The following is a 25,828-nucleotide window of genomic DNA, read 5'->3' on the forward strand; positions in this document are numbered from 1 at the left end:
CACACACACACACACACACACACACACACACACACACACACACACACACACACACACACACACACACACACACACACACACAGAGTGATTATTTACAATTTTAATCAGTCCAGAATGTGGAAATGTGAGTGAAATTGCAGAAGCCCCGAACATAGATTAGCATGTGCCCTCAATTTGGGGCTAATTACTACTTTGCATTTTCAATCAGAGCCTGTGCTGCTTTTGCCACATTTTTCCACCGTTCTACGACAACTTCTCAAACTCGGGACGGAGTGAATTTATTTCTCTTAGCGCAAACGGTGCGTGGATCAACATGAAATGGCGATCAGTCAGAGTGGGAAGCGTGTTTCTTGGCTACCTCTGGTTTGACGGCCTGTCAGCGGTTTGCTTTCTGCGGGCGTCGGAATGACAGCGAACCCCCTGACGGTCCAATCAAGCAGATTAAATTGTATATTGACACTTTCAGATTTAATTAACCAGATTATAGGGCCAGCAGAGACAAAAGGAAGTGCTAATGATAGCTGTCGCTTATTATAGGATCGCCCTTTTGACATACACCAACACACACATACACACACACACAGAGCAGCGTTGTTTAAAAAAAAAGGGAGCAAAAAATGTCAGGGGCACACACACTTTCAGGAGCTGATGAAGTGAACAGCTGCCAGCTGCACTGGAATGTCCTGCGGAAACTTTATTCACATATTTCACTGCAATTACACATAAATAGAACCACTCTGAGCTCACACACTAGGACGCACAAACAGTGCATTGTGTCGCGCCTCCGCCCATAGAGGCTTCAAAGGCGTGACTTTTTCAGATGACATCGTGTCAGTTCACCGCTTCCAATTTAAAACCACCCCTCGAAAGTATACACTTCTGAGGCCTCCTGGACGCATATCTGGCAAGGGGTCCTGCGCCCATCCCACCAGGAGAGGAAGATCACACTCGAGTGACCGTTTCCTGGCTGAGTTGGTAACTCGTAACCTGGCTCTGGAAGATCTTGAGCGAGCTGGCTAGGGGGACAAAAGTCGCTTAAGATGCTGCCCCCTTGACTGACCCCTGGCCCCCAAATAGACAATAAAAGCCGTCTATTTGTATTTTTCGTTGAGACACTATTTCATCATCAGATCGTCAAACTAACACTCGGTTAGTTTCGAATCTTTTAGTTTCAGGATCCATGTGTGTGGCCCAGGCAGTGGACACTTCACCAAACACCAATAGCACAATGACTAATTTGACATTTTTGGGGACATATTTCAACCTAAATGTCAAAATTAAGATGACCATATCTGGCCTGAGATGAACAAATTCATAAAAAACAGAACAGCGCACGTCAATTGGATTCATGTGAATTAGGATAAGCGTTTCAGATAACGGATTGACGTATGGATAATCCATTCAAGAACCGTTGCTTCCGTTCTAAAACTTATTACTTAGTTGTAATGGTGTTGTTTTTTCAAGTTTTCCATTCTAAATATCATACAAGTGTAAAAAAAAAAAGGACTTGCCTGCAAAACATCAGTTTAACTAATTAAAATGAAAACACGATGATGGATGTACACCGCGAGAGAGGGAGAATTGCTGAAGGCAGCCGACTTCATGCATCATTGCTTTTTTTGCATTCATAACTGTCAGCAGTTTGACCTTTGGAGTTTTGTGCAACTTTATTGGCCTACTTTTCCCCACAAACTTTTGAAGCCATTTTGAATTGTGCAACTTTGCACTTTGAGGCACCACCATCAGTGTCAACATTGTCAATCCTCTACGAGCCTCTTGAACTCCTCCCAGTTGTTCCACCGTTCGGTGTTCACTTCTGTTGATGAGAAATATTTTTCTTTCATTTTTCTGACCTTTGTATTGGTGGCGTACAGTTTCCCTAAAGTTTGTGTTTTTATAGACCGATCAATGACGACACATATTTTCAGTGTTGCAAGACGTGCTTTTGAATATTTAAGCGTTTTACTTGAACTGCTGCCACACTTTTAAATTGTGGGTTTCTATTCGGAGGGAACAGTGCTTTCCTGTCACCGGGATCCTCCTTCAAGTGCTTCTGCATCGATCTGTTTCCTCCAAAACACCGGTGTATGCGTTTGAGTGTTTGTGTGTGCCCGCGTTTGTAGCTTTTTTTGCCTTAAGAGTAATAAGATGCATTAATGAGCTCTGACTTCAACTTGGACACCCGGCTGCACACAGACAAGGACACCGTCGATAAGTTCCCTCTGCCAGCCTGCCCGCGAACAAAACGGCTTTCAAGTAGAGAGAGAGAGAGCGAGCGAGCAAGTGAGAGAAAAACAATGAGGATATTGGAAAACCTTTTTTTGAGGGCGGAGGGTGTTACAAGTCTGTGAAGCGTGCCTCCAAAGTGACATTTTACCTTTGTGGTTTTCGTTTGGCGTTCATCAATGGCGGGAAAAGATTCATGATCAATGTGCTCAAAGATGCAGGTGGACTGATTTATTAAAAATGAAGGCGAAGACTGATATGGGGTGGATGGTCTCTCGAAGACCTTCAAGCTATTAACTCATGGAAAGGTGACTGTAAATGGCAGGAATGTGGGGGCCAGCGACAACGTGGTTGAAAAGGGTTTTAGTTCGGCAATTGCGGAGGAAAAACGTCATTAGCGCCTCAGCTGTGCAAACTTGAACTGCGTTTGGTTTAAGAAATGGTCACCATTATCCAAGTTGTTCCCACATTGGGAGTCTGAAATATGATCCTTGACTCATTCAAAGCCCTTAACACTTTTCTGGAAATTGTTTCATTCGTCCAATGTCTGTATTTTTTTACTCTCTTGGGAAGTTGTCTTTTTCTTTTGACACCAGATTCTGTGTGCAGTTTTCGTCAGTCCCCTGCAGAGGGCGCGCTAAGACTGCTTCGTAGCAGGAGCTTCATACTGGATGCTTGGAGAAAATCATTCTCAAATTCAAGGTTTCTCACGAAAAAGACTACTATCTGTTGCTTCTACTATAAACGTTGCTGCTCTGTCATCAAGGTTTTCTTCTACACTCTTACAAAATCCATTAGAAAAGCTGAATCCAAAATTCTGCCTTCACATATATAATACTGCTCAGTGTTGTTTAACACAGCCAAAGTTGTTTGTGGTGGTGTAAAACCGTAACTGGATCATACTTAATGATGTTTTTAATGTTAGTTTTTTTCTCAAACTACACAAAGGACACAATGTTAGGAACATTTCCCAGTGTAATGGGGTACACTATCACAGTCAATCAAAATAATGCACATAAACCTGCTGAGCATTTTTATTGTATGGGCTTAATTGTGAATAAAGCTTTTGTGTTGGAATCGGTTAATTATTATTATTTTTTCCTATCATGAACTGGCAAAAAAAAAAAAAAGAAAAAATGGTTTCACTGGACTAGTGACCAATCTGAAGTCTGTACAACCTGACTACGTACACTGCAACTGGCTGGTTCCCAGTTCAGTTCACCCACCTCTCTTCCAATTAGAGTTAGGTTATTTATTCTTTTTTTTTGTGTGTGTGAAAGGTGTACCTAATTTTGTGGAATTGAGACGCAAGCTACTCTTTCACTTGTATAACGACACTGTAAATGGCCTTTGTGGTGCTAGTATAGAGACAGCGCACAACTATTACTGTATGACTTCCCCTGAGACGTTGGTGCTCTTCCACCTTTAACTGATTTGTTAGCACTTTAAAAGCACACCCTTAAATGTGCTATTTTTCCATTTCTGATCCAGCCTTCGTCGACCGCAACCTGCGCGACCTCACTGTTTAAAGAGACATTGCGTTGTGTGTTAATCCAGCTCCAGATGGCGGTTGCGCCTGACACCTGACCAGGGATGTCACCGTGATTCCTGGCCTTGTGTGACACCTTGCCGTGTGACGCCTTTGCTTCTCTTAATCCCTTTGCGTCGCTCTTGTTTTTTTTCCAATCACCGTCCTGCTCGTTTCTGCCCCTCCCTTTAGATGAGCCTCGCTTTTGTTTTGAGAAAGGGCAGTGATGATGTCATCGTTTCAAACCGGGACGCAAAGGCGAGCCTTTTTAGTCCAGTGGGCATGTACAAATGTGCTGTGATGAATAGCTTTCCTTTGAAATATCCAGTCATGCCATATGTGTGCTGTTGGGAGACAAAAACATGCAAAACAAAACAGGACAGAGAAGGGGTAAAAAAAGAAAAAAAAAATTCTGTAACTATTTATTACCGCCAAGCTCAAAAGAGTGTTGGCGAGACATAGTGTTTTGATCGTAGCTCCTTTGTTTCTTTGTTCTTTTGTTGTTGTGCAGATTGACATAATGAGTAATATTTTTTTGGTGCACATCTTGCTTTTTCTTTCAAAATACAAGACTGTCAGTTTCACTGTTAAGTAAAGGATGCACACAGAATTGAGGAAAAAAAAATACACCACAGTGCAGAAATAAAGGTTTCAGCAAAGTAAAACAGTGATCAAAATATATACTTTAATTCCTGAAAACATCAAAATAGTGCAGTGTTGAGTGCATTCGGTTCATATGTCCGTACGAATATAAACACCCCAACATACAACTATTGGTGCGTGAATGAATTACTACTGACATGCAAATTCTTAAGGCAACAAAATTGTTGAGTTATTCATATGAGGTACATGTGAAAGTTTGATGATCATGTGTAGGATCCGTCATGAAAAAGGGGTGAGCGCAGGGTCTGACATTAACAGCGGCCCGATCGCTCAGGGCCACCATCTGACTGTGTCGGGCCTCCCAAAGTTTGCTGATGCTGGCCCGACTGGATCACCAACACAAATCTCATAAATGAATGAGATAAAATCAACGCATTCATGCTTTTGGAATATCTTACATTCAATATTGTGACTTGCACGGACGCATCGTGCACTACGTACTCTTGTGCGGTTTGCCAATTGCTTCACTATTTCATACAGATGGGCCTACGTATTTAATTGATATTGTAGTTTCCAGCCCTTGTCATGCTTATGTCTGCCGCCCCTCGTTCAAACTCTCCCCCGTCTCTCACCTCCTACCTAACTCTCCGTGTGATTGAGGGGCCAAATTCGCTCAAAGCACTGAATTTATTAGTGATGATTGATAAGCTCCGAGAAGGCATGCATTTCTGTGCCCATTTATTTACATATGTGGAACATGCCCCCCCCCCCCTCGTCTTATTCAGTTCTTTTTTTTTTTTTTGGCTTCCACGCCGGGCTCTGTCCCCCGCCCTCCACTGCGATGCATTCAGGGGCTGGCCGGCGTCAGAGGTTCAATACTCGGGGTAATGAATGTCTTTAATAAGCGCAGTGAGTCAATGGGCTTAATGAAGGTGTGACAGAAGATGGGGCTCGCAGAATGCTGCTGTAACGAGACTTTAACGAGCCTCCAGGGTTAACGAGGTCAAAAGCTGCATTGGTGAGGGGAACCCAATTATGGTCGGATTTCAACCCCTGCAAACGCTCTCATGACTGGGCGTCCATGTTGTATCTAGATTTCTAACAGTCCCGACGGCAGTTTGTCCTTCATACTGCACTGTCTCTTAAAAACAAATGAATCAACAGAATAATCAAGATAATATTTTCATTTTGCATGAAAGTTGGTAACAGCTGAGAATGCCTTTTTTTGCATTTTAATTTTCTTTGTGTAGTTCACAGCCAGTTTCATATTTAACCACACTGTCATCAAAGTTTACCACTGTACGCTGACTAAAATGAAATATATCTCCTCACTTTGAGACGTCGGACAATAATGGAATAACGGAGGAAGATCTTCGCAGAGCGATGCTGTCACAATGATTGACAATGTATAATATATTGGTAATGTTTACATCGTGTATTGTGCGTCCTGTCTTTGGTTTACCTCTGCATGAACTCAATGCTCATCTCTCCTTTTGTGTGTTTTGTTGTTGGTTATCTGCCAAACGTCCTTGGGTGTCTTAAAAGGCGCTGTATAAATATAATCTATTATCATTGTTAATTATGGTGGCATCTGCTTGCTCAGAGAATTTTTTTTTGTTGCCATTGTGTACTTAGCGGTGTCAAATCCAAACCACAAACTACGAGTTCCCCCTTCAATGTAATCACGCTGGAGTATATAACTGACCTCGGCTCTCCGCAGCCATTGAACTTTTTTCCACATGTTTTTATGGACATATTCTGTGTCAGGTCGTCAAGCGATGACTAGAGTGAGTGATGATGAGACCAATGAGACCAGACTTGCTAGGGAAAGTCATTACCCGTGATGAGTCATGGATCTTCGAGTATGACCTGGAGACTAACCGCCAGAGCCTCCAGTGGGAGAGTGCGACGGCGCCAAGGCCGCACAAAGCAAAGACGGTCGTGTTTTATTGCATTTTTGGACGTGAATGTCCATTTCACGCTCAACTAAAACATCTACAAAAAAATCCTGCAACGTTTGCTTTGTTCAGTGTGGCAGGACAACGCCTGCTCAATGCCACGAGCATTCCACAATGTCTGGCTGAAGCACATTGCTGTGCTGGAGCAAGCGCCCTACTCACTCTACCTGGTTCTGTGCAATTTTCTTTAGTCTTTTCCCTCAGCTCAAGAGGGCTGTTAAAGGGGTCCCGTTTTGAAGACATAGACGACACAAAGATGGCCGTGACGATGATCCCGGAAGAATTCTTTTAGTCGCACATGATGGTGTGGCAGGGGAGGCTGGGAATGTGTGTTAGACTCCAAGGAGATTGATTACGTAGAGGGGTGGGGGGGGGGGACTTGTCGTTCGTAGTTTGACTTGCCAATACCGTTTATGATATGAGTCATGAAACGTTTCTGACACTACTGCTCGAGACAGGCTGCTAGCAAGGCAAGGCAGCTTCATTTATTTTGCATGGGACAGATGAGTTTATTGTTAGCGTATTTTCCACACTATAAGGGCACTTCGGAGTATTAAGGCACACCTTCAACGAATGGCCTATTTTGAAACTGTTATCATATATTGGGTGCACCACTTTATAAGACGCATAGAATAGAAGCCACAATAGTGGCTGCGGATACGTTATGCATCCACTAGAAGGAGCAACGGTAAAGGGGATACAATACAATACAATACAATATACCTTCATTTATTTTGAGCTTTCACGACCGCTGCAGCTATAGCAAAGCGCTTTAAAAATACTACGTCCAAGAAATCTGAATATCGATCCATATATAAGGCGCATCGGATTATAAGGTGCACTGTCGGATTTTGAGAAAATGTAATGCTTTTAGGTGCGCCTTATCATGTGGAAAATATGGTACATTTCAATCAGTACAGTATTGGGAGAATGGCGGGTGGTTCCACCTCCTTGCACACACCTACAATTGACTTGACACATTTTTCCAATTGTTCAAATGTAGTCTTTCTTTTCCCACTAATGCCTTGCACCCACTCTATCTTTTCATTCTTCTATGGTTCCTCTCACTTCAGCATCACCGTTCCACTGGTGGTAAGAAAACAGTGTGACTTCCCACAGCTCATTTCTTTGCCTGGTGTTTCTGAAGTGACAACCACGTTTATGAAATATTGCATCAAGACAGCCGGTCGATTAATGACGCACTTCGCCTGCACTAATGAGCACAATATGGAGAAGTGTGGAAAGCGTGAGGGTGACCCTTGACAACCCACTTCACATCACCGGTCCACAAGGCAGAATAGACACCGCGTGTATTGCTGTGGTCAACACAAAAACACGTTGTTGGATATCGGATCGTGAGCACTCGGCATTGCGGAGCCATTGGTTGATTGAAGCGCCTCCTGCACAGGGCTGGTGGCTGCTAAATGCCGTCGGAAATGGAGTTGGTTTTTTAGGCATCTCAGAATAGCTCAGGATGCTGTTATTCAATTTCCACATCTGTCGTTCATCTCTGATAATGAATCATGACATAAAAATGTTGTCCAGTATACGGTATCCAAAAGTTTCCATTAGTTTGAATTTACAGCCTTCCCAAGTCTCCTCAAATTTGATTCTTCTCGAGTGAGTGGTTAAGTTTACTGCTTTTTCCTGCAAAATATGGCAAAGCCCAATATCTTAATTCTCAAATCTTTTTAGCACTCAGTAGGGTGCTTGCATCTGCCAAGCCATGAAAAATAATGCCAGATAGGAGTAAATTCCTCCTTGCTGGCCTCGTGGCTACTGTTATAATTTATATGCGAAAAATGCAGAGCAGGAAACAAGCAAAAGTGGTTGTAGATTTCAACTGGTTTAAGTTGCGGTGGGCAATGGTCCAGTGCACTGTAGGGTAGTGTTCTTCAATATTTATTGACTCGATTGCTTGTACTGTATTTTAAATTTCTCACGGCACATTACCAAACAAAAAGCACATACACTCATATCATGATGATATCGTCTCAATGTACTTACAAATGTACTTATTTAGTGTGAAATAAAATGTGTAATTGAACACGAAGGTGATATGGGTGCCGGAAGTCTTGGGTTGTTCTGTTAAGTGCAACAGGTGGGATGCACAGTACCACCTGTAACTACACGTTGCTGGCGTTGATACATGAGCAAAGATACAATATGTATGTATATGCCACATGTTGGGATTGTTGTAAAACAAAAACAATCAGTCGTAACATAAACTCCTTCCTATTGCTTTGCGCTCAATGGAGGCGATGAGCTATAAATTAAGTTACGGTGAGAGTAGCGTCCGTTGTGTTTTTTGTGCTTTGGGCTTGGAGATGGAGTGCAAGTGTGGAAAGGGCACTGGTGATTGACAGCGAGTGCTGACTGTGGGCAGAAAGGCTGCAGAGGTTGTAAATATGAAGCCGGCGCGACAGGTGAAGGTCGGTTTGCGTGTGTGGCAGTCTTTGCAACAGCTGCTTGTTTTTGCTCGACAGTCCTGAATGCGCCTCGCCTCATCGACAGGAGTTTAATTTCTGTCCTGTACTCTGTAAAGTAACGCACAATAGACGCTCAGATGAAATCTTTTTCCGATGAATGTAGCATCATGGAGGTTTTCCAGTCAGGTTCCAAAACACCGCATAGAACAGAGTCAGCCCTGTTCCGAGTTTTTAATGACATGAACGTGATGAAATTGGATGACGTTTTAGGGGGAAGCGGATCTCTGCCGAGTCATGAGAAGAGAGTTTTTTTAATCCAGCCGATGTACTGCGGCGCTCCCCATATTTCTTTATCGATCCCCTTTATTGATAATTGTAAACTGATGAGCTCTGAGTGAGTGCTGGCCTTCCTGGCCATGCTGGAGCCGTGCCGGTGTAACGTGGGATTAGGATGCCGGGAGACAAACAGATTTATGTCCTGGCAACATGATGAATCCCCAGTGCAAACACAGCAATACACAGCCAATATACAACGCACACTTGCGCGGATGCTCCTGCTGAACCGCGGGGCCTTCCCGTGGACATTCTGTATTTCCGCAAATAGCGGCTCAGGGACTTTATTTACTCAACTTTAGATAGGGAGGAGGCCATTATTTGTACAAACACATTTTCTGGAATAATCTTAAACAATGTTACTGGTGGATTACAATTCATGTCAACTGAAACGGGAGCTTAAAACAAAACAAAACAATTAAAAAGAAATTCAATAAAAGAAAAAAAAAACATCAAGAACCGAGGCAGACTGGGTAGAACCAGGAAGTTGCAAAACATGACATGGTTCAACACAAGTCTCCAGATAAGATCACACAGAGAATTAATTAACACTTATATTCATATGAGAGACCTTTGGTAAGTGCTGCTGTTTTGATTTGCAACAGAGCACAGATGGCCTCAGCAGTTCTACTGGCGCCTATTAGTAATTGCGTTTAGGAACCGGGAGGTGTTTATTTGTGGGTTAAGCAGAGCATTACATCCAGTAGAGCACTGTTCGCAAGGAGCAACCCGCTGGCCGTAATTGGCCTGCCGCCAATCATATCTCGCCTGCTGTTGATAATCAGGAATGTCATAATATTCACAGAATTTAAAAAGTCTCAATATCATTATGGTCTTGTCTAAAAAAACAAACAAACAATGATTCCTCCTGTTTAAAATGTAATTCGTGTTTAGCTATGTGCATATCGTTTCTACTTTCTAATGATGGGTTACGCGGCAAATTGGGTGCCTGTTTTCAGTACACAGGGACACGGTTGGCTGCGTAACCCATGTGACCACATCACAAGAAATATACCGATGATTGGCCCATGCCATCAAAATTCTTCGATATTCTGCAAGTCATGAACACAAACTTGTAAAGTGTAATTTCGACTCAATATCGAATTGTGAGGGAAAAAAATGTGCTGGGGGCCAAACTTAGTGGCCGATTCCTACAATACGGAAAAACAGCATGAGCAAATTTTGTCGCAAGATGCTTGACTAAGGTTTAGCGATTACAGAAACACATCTTGACAGTGGCACTTGAATGATGTCCGCCAAGGCCAAACAAACATCTCTCTCATTGTATCGACTCTTGTAACTCATATTGTGTGTTTTGCTTTCCATTCGACTGCGAACCCATTCTTATTGTTGGTTAGTGTATAGTTCCACGTGGAATTGCAATTTGCTCACTGTTGTATTGGGTGGGTGTTGTTGATCGGCACGTATGAGTCTATTAAATGTTATTTAAGATATTCTGCAGTGCTTTTGTCCCTCTTTGCCAGCGGTATAGATTATGTGCACTATATGGTGTGTATAATATCCTACCTCGGGTGGAGGTTCTCATTCTCCTTTGTCAGCTGACAGTATTATGTGAGGAGAGGGGTGAGGGAGCTTTGCTGACTTGGAGAATTAGAGAGTTCTCCCGTGCATGATGGATGCAGCAAGATCAAGTAGCACACTTGTGTGTACGTGCGAGACTTGATTTGACTTCTTCCTGCACCCCTCCCCCTTTCTTTCTGTTTCTCAGTAATAAAGCAGAGTATTTATTTTACCCCATCCGACTCTCAGTTCTCCCTTCAAGTGTGTCAGAGACGGTCGTGATATTAGACAGTATGCGTGCCGGCGTGATTGTGCGTGTGCTCGCGCGCGCTACTCTGTTCTGTTTGTCTCATCACCCATCCCAGACGTACAGTTGCGTCTGCTCGCGTGCTAACACAGAGATTGAAAGTTGCTGATTCCGAGCCGCGGGGACTCGTGGAGGAGAGGCCTCTGGCGGGGGCTGATTGAGCTGTGCTGTGCTGAGGTAGAAAAAGTTACGGTAGCGCGCTATTACCTGCCAGCGTCGACCGCGTTTATTAGCCTTGCAGATGCACCGTGGCAGCACCTCAGTGCAGCCAAGCAAATAATTGTATGACACCGGTCCACCAGGGATTTCGAGGCTAAAAAGGTTTGTCCGATTCCTGTAAACAAGACATGCCGCTTTGGACATTTTTAAAGTGTATGAGCAACCCCTTAGATTGCATTGGAGTCAATCATTCTGACTTGCAGGAACAATGCTATTCGAGCATTTGCCTTTTGCTATCGGCCAATTACCGTGGAAACGTCAATCTAGGCAGGAGTGAGTACCGATACCGGGAATCTCTATCAAACTGATACGCGCTTAATTTCAGATCATGAGTACTCTTAGAGGCTACCGATACAAGGCACTCTGTGCTGCCATTGTTGATCATTCAAGGTTTGCCAGCATATACAATCAGATTTTTTTTTTTTTTTTTTTACAACCCCCCCAATATAATTTTTAATGTAAAAATATTTTTTATAATTAAAAAAGATATTTTTAAATGTGTGTGTGTGTGTGTGTGTGTGTGCACACACACACATAAAACAAATAGGTTTGTGTTTTATGGGCATCGTTTCTGCGCGAATTTTGGGTATTTGTGGTCTGGTCCAGTCCCAATCCCTTTCGAATGACAGGGTTCAACTGTACCGTAAATAATTTGTTAACAGTGATAGGATGGATTGGTCCATCTTTTGATCGGCTGGATAATCCGTTATTTTTTTGGGGGGGGGGGGCGTTTAAAGCCTGGTTGACTTGAACACAGTTGATCAGAATTAATCTGTTTGAGTCGCCGTTTTGAGCTGAGAACAATGTCATGAAATTGATTGCATTTGTCTTCGGAGGCCCCCCCAATAGAAGGTTTATCGGTTTGATGATGTTAATTGAGACAATTTTGTCTGGACTCTGTGATTTATTTTTACCAAAGCCAGCAGAGCAGAGATCTGTTTCAAGCCTTTTTTGCCGGTGAGTTAGCGCTTTGCACTTATGGGATTGTGGCTGACAGTTGGCACGGTGGATGATTTATGACCGGCCAGGAGAGTCAGAGATGGATGAGGACAAATAACTTTCATCAAAGTTTTCCGCTAGCCACAAAGGAAAGCTCATCCTCTTTGTTGTTGTTTTTAGTACGCAGCACTTTTCTAGTCCCCCCACTAATCGTAAGTATAGTCATTCGATCTTCTTGCGCAAGTTGATAAGTTGATTCATAAATTCTTTTGAATTTTCTATGGCCCTTTTTTTTTATTGCGTTTCAGTAATTTGGGAAGCATTTTATTCCTCCATTAAAAAAAAAAAAATCAAATGTCATCAAATGAAATTCAGTGCTTCATTAATTGATTACTGCCGATTGATTACTAGATTGTAGGCATTAGGAGTTCTAATTAGTGCTCCTTATCAGTGCTGTACAAATCAGTTTTGCCAATCCCTCCTTTTTTTTTTTATAAATGTTTTTGTTCAGTGTCAGAATAATGAAACTCTTTTTACTTTTAATTAATTTGACCAATTGTCTTGCACAAAGATGGTTGGTTTGCCGATTTTGAACGTCCAACCATGTTCAACTCTGTCATCTTAATCACACTGCGATACGTGAGAGGAAAAATATCTCACACAAGATGAACTAATGAGCTGAGGTCAGGCTGAATGGTTCACAGCTTCTTTTAAAACCTTCAGTAATTATACCAGAGCAAGAACCCTTGTCATAGCATATTGATCCAAGAAACTTGGTACCAGTGGGTAGCGGTTTTGGTCTCACAAACGTTGGCTTGGGCTGTGGCCTTTCTCATGGTTTGCACGCGATGAAGGCGAGACTCCTGTGGCCTCCCTGCTCAGTGTGCGTCCATTCCGATTTACCTTCTGGCTTTCGGCAGCTCCCACCTCAAGCGTGGGAAGGGGCTTGGTCCAATTTGCCCCCCAGGAAGAGTTTGCAGTCCTTGTCTCTTAGGGACCAATCAAGATTGCCTTGAGATAGATGGGTTCCTATGTCACGATTTGGTCACAGTTAAACCGCTGCTTGAGATTATGTGTTCAAAATATGTGCATGTTTGAAGAGAAGCCGCAGTTACTCTCCACACTTTTTCATAAAGTACTGTACCTGCTCGGGAAATACACTTGATTTCACGGGGGCTAATTTCAACTCTAAACGAATCGATGCAAAACCGCGTGTGTTTTCCAATTAGAGTTTAATGATTGTCTTTCAGATAAATGCGATCTTTTTTTTTTTTAAGTTACTCTCCATTAATCTTGACTAAATCATGTTTGCTTAATGATCCTAAAATATTTCTAAACTAGTGATAATAATCGCTTAATGGATCGTTAAGAACTCTTGTCTTTGTGTGGAATTGATTGTTGATTAATGGTGTCTTGAAGCAAATGAGTGCTGAACTTGGCGACAAGAGGCGCTGTTGATTCGGGCAAAACTAGTTTGCTGTCATGAGGAAGGGATGTCAGATTCGTTTTTTTGTCATAGGGCAAATTGAATTGAATTTCGGGGTTCCGCTCAGGGTAAATGATAAGTACATCTCCAAAATGGCCCTCACATTTGTTTGTTTTTGTATACTCAATGTTTGGAATTCATGGGATGGCAAGCAAATCTTTTAGTGTACTCTTTTCCGATTTCTGTTTCGAGGGGATTTGTTGAACGTAAAGGCCTGTGTTTGTTCTGAAAAATAAATACAATTGCAATTTCAGTCAAGATTTTCTGCCAAAATGACAAGCTCAAATTCGTGAGGAAAATAGCATTTCTTTAATAGGCCACATAGAATGGTGTGGCAAGCAGGATCTCGTCGCTGGGCCTTTATTTTGACAGGGTCAAAACTGTTCCAGAAATGCGGATCAACCTCCAAGTTGCGTTTTCCATGAAAAACCTGGGTGCCCGACAGCCTAGCTCAGCCTATTTCTCATCACCCGCCTCTCCGCTACAAGACCCCCACTAACCTTGCACGTCGGCATACTTCCCCATGTTTCTTACCACCTCTCCCCAAAGTCCCGATTTCCCTGAACAACCCCACCACCAATCACTCTCTGGTCTCCCCTCTCAGCGAGAACTCAAATCTTCCATCTAGCCACCTCTGTTGTCTGGAACTGAAGCACAAGCAGGTCCCTTTTGTTTGGGCTGATAAAAGGAGGAAAGCGGGGCGAGGGAGGAGGATTAATTTGAGCACCGACCAGATGACACATCTGCTTGTCGTGTTGCCGTCTCGCCCTTCCCTCCCGTGGCTTCCCTTGCAGTCGCTCTATTATCTTGGGTGAGAGCAGAGGATATTGGACTGAGATGCATGGCGAACTCTCAGGGATGAGACACTCCTCTAATCCGCTCTTCTGGTCTGTCTTTTTGACCCCCCCCTTTTTTTTTTCCCCTCCCGCTATCTCCAGTCCACTTGACCTCACTTCTTCTTTGCACCCCATCCTTCAGTTCATCCCATATGTAAGAATGACCTAAGGAAGCAGACATTACATGAAGGTGTGAAAATGGTGCTGGTCAACTGACTAAAAGAAGCTTTTGCACTTCAGGTAGCACAGATTATTGTTATTATTATTTTTTTACTGTGGAACTTTTGGCAGAGCACCGCCAAAGCAAAATAAAGTATGAACCGTTTGAATTACAGCTGCTAAAATACTGCTCTGAGAATGGCCAGCGACAAGACCCCGTGTACTGAAATGACCCAGAGGAGTGGAAATGCCGGGTTGAAAAGACTTTTGTCACCGGTGAAAAGTCATGACTCCTTTTTTTGTGACTGGATCCAAGTCAGCTCTTTGATCATCCAGGAGCTTCAAAATTGCATTGCCGAATAGATGCTACGTCTATTCCTTCCGGCATTTCAAAAATGTTAACACCAGCAGAGAATATCGATTCTCATTGGCTCTCGTTTAGCCTCGTCATCGTGGAAAGGCTGTGATGGCGTTTTAACCTGCCGCTCCGACATGGTTCAAACCTTGAGCAAATCAGATCGCAAGTGTGAACAAAGTCAGGTTGACACATACCACCCTTGTCAAAGCTTTATATGACTCGCCCTGCCTGTGGGCCCTCATGCGTATTGTCGCCTGGTTGCCCCTTTCTGTGTGTCGCCTCCATTTGCATGACACATTTCCCCTTTGACCATTTTTTTTGGTCCTAAATCAAGGGTCATGGTCTGTGGTTGATGTCACACATTTCAAAGGGCGGTGCTTGATACCCTTTCTTGCCCTGTGACAGTTCCCTTGGTCGAAACCCGTAAGAGATTACATTTTATCGTACCGGTAGTGCTGATTTTATTTTCTATTAATGCAATCCTAATTGTTGTCTTCTCTACTTTCTGGTCGTGTAAAGCTTGAACCCGACTTCTTGTGGGTGACTTTTAAATTCATATATGGATGTGGGTCAATAGGGGCACGCAAAGGCAGCAACCTTTAACCCTGATCTTTGTCACTTGAGGTCAGTCACGGGCGTTGGAAACAGATCTAAAATGTCTCTGATCAGAGGGAGACAGGAACTCAGGCCAGCGGGTGCACCTCCCTTGTTTCCTTGGCCTCCTGCCCTGTCTATTGTCATTCGGAGAGACCCTCGCTCCCGCCCTTTCATCCCGACTCTTGCTCAGCATCCGACGCATGCTGGACCGATAGGGAATTACTGTAAGAATGACTGCGAGTCGTCAGCGTCGGGGGGGAAGGGGAGGGTGGGGGGGGCGTCATGTCGGAGCTGTCGCTTCACGCTGACACGGTGTGAGCTGGAGTGACACTGAGCTCCAGCGTAACGTCTAGGAACAGTCTGGCCCGGGAACTGTGACCCGTGTGACCCACTCCCCGGCCGCTGGGATCGACAGAGGGCGGCCTTTTGTTGATGTTGTTTAAGCATGCTGGGGAGAAATGGTGAAAGAGAAAAGACCTCGCATATCTTGAAGAAAAAAAAAAAAAAAAAAAGAACAGCTCAGCAGTAGCTTGGTTGCTCCGGTTGATGGAACGAATCAAAGCATGTTAAATGCTCACAATAGCAAAAGACGGGATATTGAAAAATATGTCATTCAAATCGTTTATTTTTGTTCATTCCCATTTGTTTCATAGTGGGAACATGCTCGTAGAAGTTCAGACGAAACCAAGCATATTTTGGACATGAATAGACTGCTGAGGCAAATTTGTGTTGACAAGAAATCTGACATTTCTTGCTACAGAAGAGGGGAACAAAAAAAGAAATGAAAATACAATTTGTCTGTACTCTACAAAAAAAAAATGCTTTAATGCTTCTGACTCGACTTTTGGAATGCACTTTACACAGCCATTATGATTTATGGATTGATTGCACAATTATGATTTAAGGTGAGCACAAATAAATTAGAGCCCGATCCAGTGAAATTTGACCGAGGTGTAAGTTCAGGCGCGTGTTGGGATTTTGTTAAATCATAAAATCAGCAAAAGACTTTGCGTCACTGTCCAACAAAATGTGTGCATCTATGAATTCCATGAGATTCTTTTTTTTTCTCCATTGTTTTCTTTCGAAGAACAAAAATGTTTTCTTTGTTTTGCATTAAAAAGCAAAAAACACAATTTGGAAACACACACCTTTGTTTTCTCTAGAATGTTTTTGATTCAAATTGATAATTCAAGCCATCATAACCTAATTTTTTGTCCCAGCTACAATTTGTGTCACGTCAATATTAGATACAATCAATCGAAAGATAGTCGGGGTGTTCTTCGCTCCAACAAGACACTTTCATAAGTATCTTATGATTCAAAACCTGTACATTTTTAAGTGGAACAAATTGATTCATTTTGATATCGTGGGATTATGATTCAATTCGAAATAGTACGTCTGGAACTTGAGTCATGCTGATGAACGTAAAACAACATGGGAAAGCTCTCCAAAGCCTATACTATTTAAATTATTTGCATTAAAAAAAAAAACAACAACCTGGTGTGCATCTCTCATAAAAGCCAATTTGATACGTATCTTGATTCATGGGACATGATAAAATTCAAGAAATGTACATTCTCAAATATGAATCAGTTTTCATTTCACCCATAACAGATTCAACTTCAGATTTTTATTTTGGAACAAGGACAGGGTTACGTAAACATTTACCTGTACAATTATTAGGTGTACTATGATTGGGTCACTTTGCCTTTTAGAGCGGATATCGCGATTTGAGGAAATACAGTATTTTGCCCCCATCGGAGAACATGAGGCAGCCCGGTGGGCCAGTGGTGAGCGCGTCGACCTCACAGTGCAGAGGTACCGGGTTCAATTCCAGCTCTGGCCTCCCTCTGTGGAGTTTGCATGTTCTCCTCGGGTGGGGAGAGCTGCGTGGGTTTTCTCCGGGTACTCCGGTTTCCTCTCACACTCCAAAAACATGCATGGCAGGCTGATTGAACACTCAAAATTGTCCCTAGGTGTGAGTGTGAGCGTGGATGGTTGTTCGTCTGTGTGTGCCCTGCGATTGGCTGGCAACCGGTTCAGGGTGTCCCCTACCTACTGCCCGAAGATAGCTGTGATAGGCTCCAGCACCCTCCGCGACCCTTGTGAGGATAAACGGATTGGAAAATGGATGGATGGATGGACAGAGAACATCATCCAGAGGGGAGGTAAAAATGATTCCCAAATATGGAGCGACCTCCTTCAGTATAATGGCGTCCGGGCCTCTGCACGGCCCAGTCGCTTGCGGTAACCCCCCACCCCCTGCCATGTCACACTCAGGGGACATTTACTGGTGTGTGACAACCTTCGGTGAAGCAGAGAAAATTCTCCCACTTGTGTGTGGACTGGTCCTAACAATGTGATTATCATGCTGCATGTACGTTTTTAGTGGCGCTATTGTTGGCCCCTCACCTCTGTCTGTATTGCGCTGTCAACTTGGGCTTTTTGTGGGAGCTGAACTGGACTGACAGTCTCACTTCTCTGCATTCGGGGACTCAATGACCTCAAGTGGCTGTCCGGCCTACCCCTCCAACCCTCTTTCGTGACTTAAAAATGAGTGAAAATACTATGAGTGAAAAGCCAGGGTTATTTATGTGAGAAAATGTAAATGTCTTGCTCTGCTGGAAATAAGAAGTACACTAGGCCGCTCTTTTGTATGAAAAGACTTGACTCATTTTAAAGTTAAGTACAGGAGAAAGTAGCTGTCGTTTTCCTCCATTCTCGCGCTCCCTTCCTGGCCGGCCTTCAAACTTCAAAACTACTGAGACCCTCAGTGGAGAAAGTAGTCGCTGCTTCAGCTCCATCCATTTCCCGAATATACAAGCCTCGTTAGACCACGACACTTAACGCTCGTGTGGGTTTGTATAATGATGCGTCCTCCTTAGGCTCAAGGTAAGACAAATGGGATATCCCCTCTGTACTTGTTTGTGTAACTCCTGGAGACGAAGTGACGACGTTGGAGGGCTCCAATTACCGGCGCAATAACAATGCAGTGCTTTAGCACGGAGACTTGACTCCACTTAGAGCTGATAGTTCTGTCTCCGAGGGTCTTTACGGTTCCTCCTAATATGTTGTCTCCCTTAGAAGATGAGTTGACATTATTCTCAGAGACTCCGGTGTCACGACAGATGGGATGCTACTCCTGTTGTCATTTTTTTATTTTTTTATTTTGTGGTCAATAAATATATCTATGGGTTTCGTGAAAGGAGTCAAGCCTGGGACTCAGAGACTCCGGTGTCACGACCGATGGGATGCTGCTTATGTTGTCATTTTTTTTTTGTCAATAAATGTATCTATGGGTTTCGTGAAAGGAGTCAAGCCTGGGATTTTAGCATCTGTATTTGTTTTTGCATAATGACCTGAAGGAAAGATTTGTGCTGTTTTGGATGGATAGATTCTGACTCACTAAATCCATTTGTCTGGTTGCTTTTTTTGTGCTTGGCTTTCATTGAGATTCTTGACATTCTGCTTGCATTCGTTAAAATATTGTCTGGGTCACTTTTGTTCATGTTTTTCCAAAGGTACCATGAACAAAACAAACAAAAACGGATTAGAAACAGTCAGCGTAATTTGTAGCTTGTGAACAGTTTTTGTTGTTGTCTGATTTTGTGTGTATTAGTTCCACTTTAAAATGTCCTGAAGACTACGTGGCCATGGTGAAGCATCTTTATCTTTTGACGTTTTATCTTGCACTTTGAATTTAGAAATGGTTGTTACAGGATGTGTTGTAGCAAGTTTCACACAATCGTAAGTGGATCTGACAAATGACTCGCTGACTGTCCAATGTCCTGAATAAGCTTTCAGACCGTCTTAGAAAAAAAAAAAAAGTACATTTTTGACATTGCTGTGAGGTGGAAACCTGCCTTTTCAAATTTGGTCTGTTCCATATTTTTTTCACCAATCCCCATGTGGGTTTATTTTTAGAAATTGGCTGTGTTTCTCTCTAACATTACATTCAACAAAAAAAGTGTACAATTTTATTTTATTATTTTTTTTAATTTCCTGAAAAATAATGAAAACAAATTTCACATTTTTAAATGGTCACAAACCGTCCCTGAACAATTTGTGTTTGATCTTCCACCATCTCCCTGTAATTGGCAACTTCTAAAAAATCTGATCGTCTGAGTGTGTGTACAATACTGTACAGCAGACACCTTAACATTTTTACCCATGTTGTTAGTAAGCTGTGTGTGGGATACCTGCTTGTTTACTACCACGACTGAATGTGACAACGTGCAGTGGTGTGGTCTCTGCCGCAGTGTCCCTCGTGTTCAGGGGCCGCACTACTCGAGTGGACACCAAAAACCTGTGCGGCATCAGACCAATTAGGCAGCAAAGCAAGACTAATGGCGGCGGATCACTTGGCCTCAGAAGGATGGAGCTGTCCCATTTGGAGCGCCTCATTATGTGATTGAGTGCGGTGTATTTGTGCTGGCCTGTGTGTGTGTTTGTTCATTTGAAATTTGGGTTCTAAATGATGACGAGCGAGCGCATCCACCCAGCCGGTGGCCTCGCTGCCGCCTGAGAGCACCGCAAGGCGACGCTCTACAGACCCCCACCTGGTCACACTGCAGGGGGTTCCCGAGTGAGGAAAAATGAGAAATGAATTCCTGTGGTTCACTCTCTTCTTAATAAGCTAATTAAGTACCGTGTATGTGCCTCCCGCGGCACTTTTGAAATGACTCAGTCGCAGTTCAGTTCTGCTTCTAATGGAGAGGAGCTTGAGAGTGAAGGACAGTGACGCAGTGGATGTAGGGGATGGGACTGAACCCCCCACCCCTCTTCTCCTCCAAGTCTATCAGTTATGTCAACCACCACCAGGGGGCAATACCTCCAGGGATCACAATGCTTTGCTCGAACAGCACATGCCTGCGCCCCGCCTGTTGTTCTTCCGTCTTCCTTTCATCTGGATTTTCCATGCAGTCTGGCCCGTGTTACCCTCAGACTGTTGTGAATGTTTTGGTTAAGATTTTTAACAGCTGTGTTGCTCTTTTTGCAAAGCTGTTTTAAGGTTCAATGGCAATTTCACCCTTAGGTTTGAATTGTGGATGTACCGATTGCACCTTGATACAATTATAGACTCTTCTGCTTTCACAATATTAATTCAAGTGCATTTTTTTTTTTTTTGCAGTCAGTGAATAAATCAATTAGATTCGACTAAGTCTCGATCTCCATCCAACCAAAAATGCTTGGTGTGGAAGTTGATATCAGTGATTTTTCATGCATCAGTCTATTTAACACTAGTGAGTGTTGAATCATTGTGGTGTGTGTGAACAATTCCTTGTAATTATTGCCAATGTTCTGATATTTTTCTCATTTTATGAATCTGAAAAACAAAAAAAAACATGTTTTGTAGAAAACAATGAAATAAAAGATAAACACATTTAAATGCAATTATCCAGTGGAAAAACATCATCTAAAATTTTTGGTAACATGACCAGTTTTCAAGGAATATACCACTGTTGTTTACGTTACGATGTTGCAAAATGTACATTGTTGACATCCATGCTCCTATAGCAGTGCCCATCACATTTTTGTGGCAGATGCAATCGTGCGATCGAAAAGTAGCAGGCTTCTTTCATTTTTCATGCGATGTTGGTATGTTTGAGGTGCAGGGCGTCTAAAGTGATGATTGTCGCACAAAAAAAACCTCACTAACTCATGATCTCTTGGATTTCACGCACTCTGAACAAACCCCGTTCATTGAATGTAACTCACAAGAAAACAACGTTAACATGACAGTCGCCTCTTTGCATGTTGTCATGGTACTCCGACCTCCAGGCATGATTAATCAACCCGTCCGTCCGTCCGTCCATCCATCTTCTATATGGCTTTTCCGGTTCAGTCTTAACAGGGCGCTTTAGCCGATCCCAACTGACTTTTGTCAGATGTCATCCCGGACTGGTCATGAGGCGATCATAGGGCACAGGTAGACAGAGACAACTGTTCACACTAGCATTCACATTGTTACTCAGCGGGAACGGAACCTCCGTTCCCGACGCAGAAGTCAGGCGATGAAACACCACGTCGCCATCAGTGGCACGGGTGTGCCACTGACACTCTAATTTCCTCATCGTCTTGGTTAACTCTGTGGCTGCACCTTGTACTGACTGTATATTTGTAGCCTCTTTCGAAGAGAGTGGGCAGAATAATGAACAGACATTAAATAATTATCATTTGCCCTTTTAATTTATGGAAATGGTTCAGAGCAGTTGTTTGAACCGAAGCGCTAAATAGCTTAGCCAAGCATTGCCATGTAGGCTGTATGTAAATGTAGGTGTGCCCTAATTGAAATTCAATACCGCTCTCGTCGGCGAGGCCTTCTCAGCCGAGCGGTCCTCCTCCGCCTCTTTTTTCCTCTTTCCTACCACACTCATGTGGCCTCCAACCTTACCTAAGTGGCTCTTTAATTTAAAAGTAAGCACATTAACTTTCTTCAACACAAGGGTAGATAAAGCACCTCTTGCCGGCAGATTAATAAACAGCAAAATAAATAATGCGCCATTCGGGTTCATTTCCTCACACGCACCCGCTCATGTGCCTGCACACACAAACAAACGGGGAATCGATAAACAGCGGTATTGAGGCATCTCTTGAGGTCTGTGTCTGGCTCAGTGTGATGGTTGATTTATTTGTTCTTAGCAAGAGGCGGTAAATCAGTACTTCCCCTCAGGCCAGCGAGGCGCTGCATAGACAGGCAACCTACTTAGTGTCACTCCTCAGCCCCGCGGGGTCTGGCATCCGCATGAGCTCTTTATGTTCCTGTTTATTATTTATCATCATTATGTTTTCACATTGCCTTTGCTGACAATGGCTAAAGGCCAGCCGATGTGTTGCGAGATGGTGGGATGCATAAATGTATGGTTTGTGTTGGATGCAAATAATGCGTTTGTTTTTTTTTCTTTTCGTATTTAGGAGAAAGGTAAGATCCTTGCAAGATGCTGCAAAGTCGCTGCATCACAGCCACAAGAGAATTTCCTGTCCTTAGTTTTGACACAAATCCCAGCCAAGGCCAGATATTGCCACAACCCCATCCGTGTCTCTCTACTCGGGTTATAATAGTTTTGGATTTTTTTTTTTTTAATAATATAATTAGTTTTTATTTCACTTTTTTTTTTTTTTTTTTTTAAATTTAGATAGCTTTAATTCGTTTTTAGAGCACTGGGTTAGTTTTTATTAGTTACCTTTTTTTTGTTCAATTTTTATTCATTTTAGGATTAGTTTTAGTTGAGTTTTTATTCATTTTCAAGATTAGTTTTTAAAAATTTTCTGTCTGTCACGTGTCCAATATTAAATAAGTACAGTGTCGTAAAATCTACGGAACAAAAATATTACTTTAAAAACAGCATCCACAAATCACATACCGCTACTGTACGACAGTCCACACACTTTGAAGTACAGTAAGTATATAATACCCGATTCTAAAGTTAGATGCATTCCACGCCTAATGTTTTGAACTAAAGCTAGGATGGTCTCGTTTTCCATCCCTTGTTTGCCAAGTTGCCAACTTCTAAAGTTGAAAGTTAGAGTTTGTGGCTTCAATTCCTGTAGAGAATGTTTACCTTGTTGTACTGTATACATTTATACATGCAATTATTCCGTCACTGTCCTGTGAAAAACGTATTTGTCTGTTGTGTCATTTTATAAAAATTAAATTAGTGTGTTTTGTAGTTTTTACTGCACCAAATGGCCACTGATCTTTTTAACACTGTTGTTTCGAAGTGAAACTTTTCAAAACCTCAGGAAGCATTGCTCTCATCTAAACGTACCGTTAGCAAGTGGGATGGGGGGAAGGGGGTGATGGAGAGAGGGACTGAGTGGCAGGCTAACCTTGCCCCAGGCCTCTCCCAAGGCCTGACGCTGTGTGTCGTCCTCCTCAGCTCCTCAGCGCCACTTTGCTCTCCGTTACCCTTCTTTTCTCTTTTTTGCCCTGAGACATGGAGCCAAGCTGTCCTCTGCAAGCCGCAACTGACTCGGTTGAGACAGAAGGCACCAGTACAAAAACCTCTTTGAAATCTCTTTCATCGCACTTCTGACCTCTGCGCCTTCGAGGACAAACTAGTTTGTTTAGCCCTCCGCTGCCTTTCAAATGCAACTTTTCTGTTCAGGCAAACTTTTAATGAAGATTTTCCCCTTTGTTCGTTCTGCAGTGGATTCTGTTCAAAGAAATATGATGTGAGACAAAGTGAAATTTTTTTTTTTTTTTGTAGCTTTTAATAACACAAGCTGCCAAAGCGGCAGCCAGGCGAGCTGATTGTTTTTGGCTCCAGTGCCATTTGGCGTGAACTTGGAGCCTCCTGCGAGTACCCCCACATTGGCCACGGGGAGTGTGACATAGCTAAGCATCAACAAACCTGACCTGTTCTTGGCGCGGACTTCTGATTTAAAACACATCACTCTCTTTTTCAAGCGGTAATCCTTTCCACAACATTATGACCAAGCCTTTAAACCATTGCCGCCATTGGCCCCAACTTCACATCACCATCGAAGAAGAAAGCAGCATCAGCAGCTAGTCACCTAAGACACCACCCTAGAACAACATGCTTTTTTTTTTCTCTTCAAATGACAAAGCTGACTCTTGTGGTTTGTTGAAATTATGACTTTGGTCTACTGGCATGCGTGGAAGACTTTTTTTTTTTTTTTTTGACAGAGGCTTCACAAGTTCGATGAGTTTAAGAGAGAACTAATTTTGAACACTATCAGGCGAGAGGGGTAGACAGTATACTGGAAATGGGCATTTAGCTCAATTTTTTTGCAATTTTTTTTTCCTAAGTCTCATTTTGTACTGGACTTCGTTTCCAAGCCAATGATTGACTGAACAGACTAATGTATTACTAATGCTGACCAGAGCAGGGGTCTTTCTGGATGAAGTGCTGCTTCACTCAGATTATCATGTTGGGTTATTTTGACAGCAACTTTGAAATTAAATTAGCAAATGACGCTCATAACTCCATTTTTTTTGTCTTGCATATCCACTGTTTGGTGGATGGTTCTTCAAAATATTGTCTTTATCCAAAGTATTTGGAAAGTTATTTATAAACTTGTATTGTTATAAACACGTTTCAATCTAGAATCATAGATTCACTCATCAAGCAACAGCTTGATACTTATGACATTGTGTCGCAACACTTTTGACTGTACTGCGCTATAAGCTTGTGGAAATATGTGACCAAAAATGACACTTGTAGCAGTCACTTACAAAATATGCGAGTCCATCCTTGTAATTAAAGTGTAATGGAAACATAGATGACATTTCTGGGTGAGTTGCATTTTTAATCATTTCGTTTGGATTTGTTTCTGTGCCAATTTTGTCCAAAAAAATATCACTGATGTCATTGATTAATCAAAATGGACTCTACTATTTTTTACTGTCGATGACTACACATTTTTTGTTGTCCAACCCTTTATGCTGAATAATTACTACCATTTTATGATTTCCAAGTTAAAGCACATCAATCTAGGAAAATATTGTCAAAATCAGGATTCTAGTTGTCGTCAAAACTCTCGATGCGTAGAACTAATTTCGCTCATGGAGATTAGTATATACAATTGATCATTTTTCTAAATCTACCGTGTGTGCGACATTTCTTTATTTTCCATTTTGGAGCAATATTTAGAATGGCATTTTTAGTAACACTGGATTCTTATGTGCAGGCATACAAAAATGAGGCTGAGCCAAATCATTTCCCGTCCATTTCTGGGATCTCAGTAGCAGGCATATTCCCGTATGTCTGGAGGATATGATTTATTGGTTGGGGCATCACTGCAGCACCACAATGTTTACCTTACTATAAACGTGCATTTTTATGTATTCATGTGTTGTTTTTTTCTGCAACTTCTGCATATTTAGATATTACACTTGGACGGTCTATCTTTCTGTTGAGCTCAGTGAATCTGTGTAGACGTGCCGTTCTCGCTTGAAAAAAGGGAAAATCCCCATGCTCATCCTAAAGCTTTTTCAGAGAGCCCGCCTGTGTTTTTTTTTACAGGCAAAGATTTGACTTTTTAAGAGTCTTCCAAATTAGAGGCACGGCTTAACGGGAATTTAATATTCTGTTTAGATGCTCAATTAGATTTGTAATTACTCCTCAGGCATGATTGCGTTTATATTGGCTAAGTTCATTAATACTGTGGGACCGCGGTCTGTGGCGAGCCACGCAGTAAAAATGAAATTAAACTCTGAACACGAGGCTCCTACGGGGTCGAGAGGAGGCTGTGTGACTTCAATGATAGATCAGGCTCAGGCTGTGAATTGTTACATTCAGTAGTTAATGGTTTTTATACTGTGCTGATTTTTTGCTCGAGCGGGGTTTGAATATCCTTGACTTT

The 25,828-nt window shown here is 42.5% G+C and overlaps 1 protein-coding gene across 1 annotated transcript in view; it reads left to right on the forward strand.

Annotated features, from left to right (window-relative positions):
* Positions 1-25,828, forward strand: part of fbxl17 (F-box and leucine-rich repeat protein 17) — a 73,060-nt gene that overhangs the window by 7,969 nt on the left and 39,263 nt on the right. The window lies entirely within an intron of this gene.

This window comes from Hippocampus comes, unplaced genomic scaffold (genome assembly GCF_001891065.2).
Source record: "Hippocampus comes isolate QL1 unplaced genomic scaffold, H_comes_QL1_v1.1 scaffold155, whole genome shotgun sequence".
Classification (NCBI taxonomy): domain Eukaryota; kingdom Metazoa; phylum Chordata; class Actinopteri; order Syngnathiformes; family Syngnathidae; genus Hippocampus; species Hippocampus comes.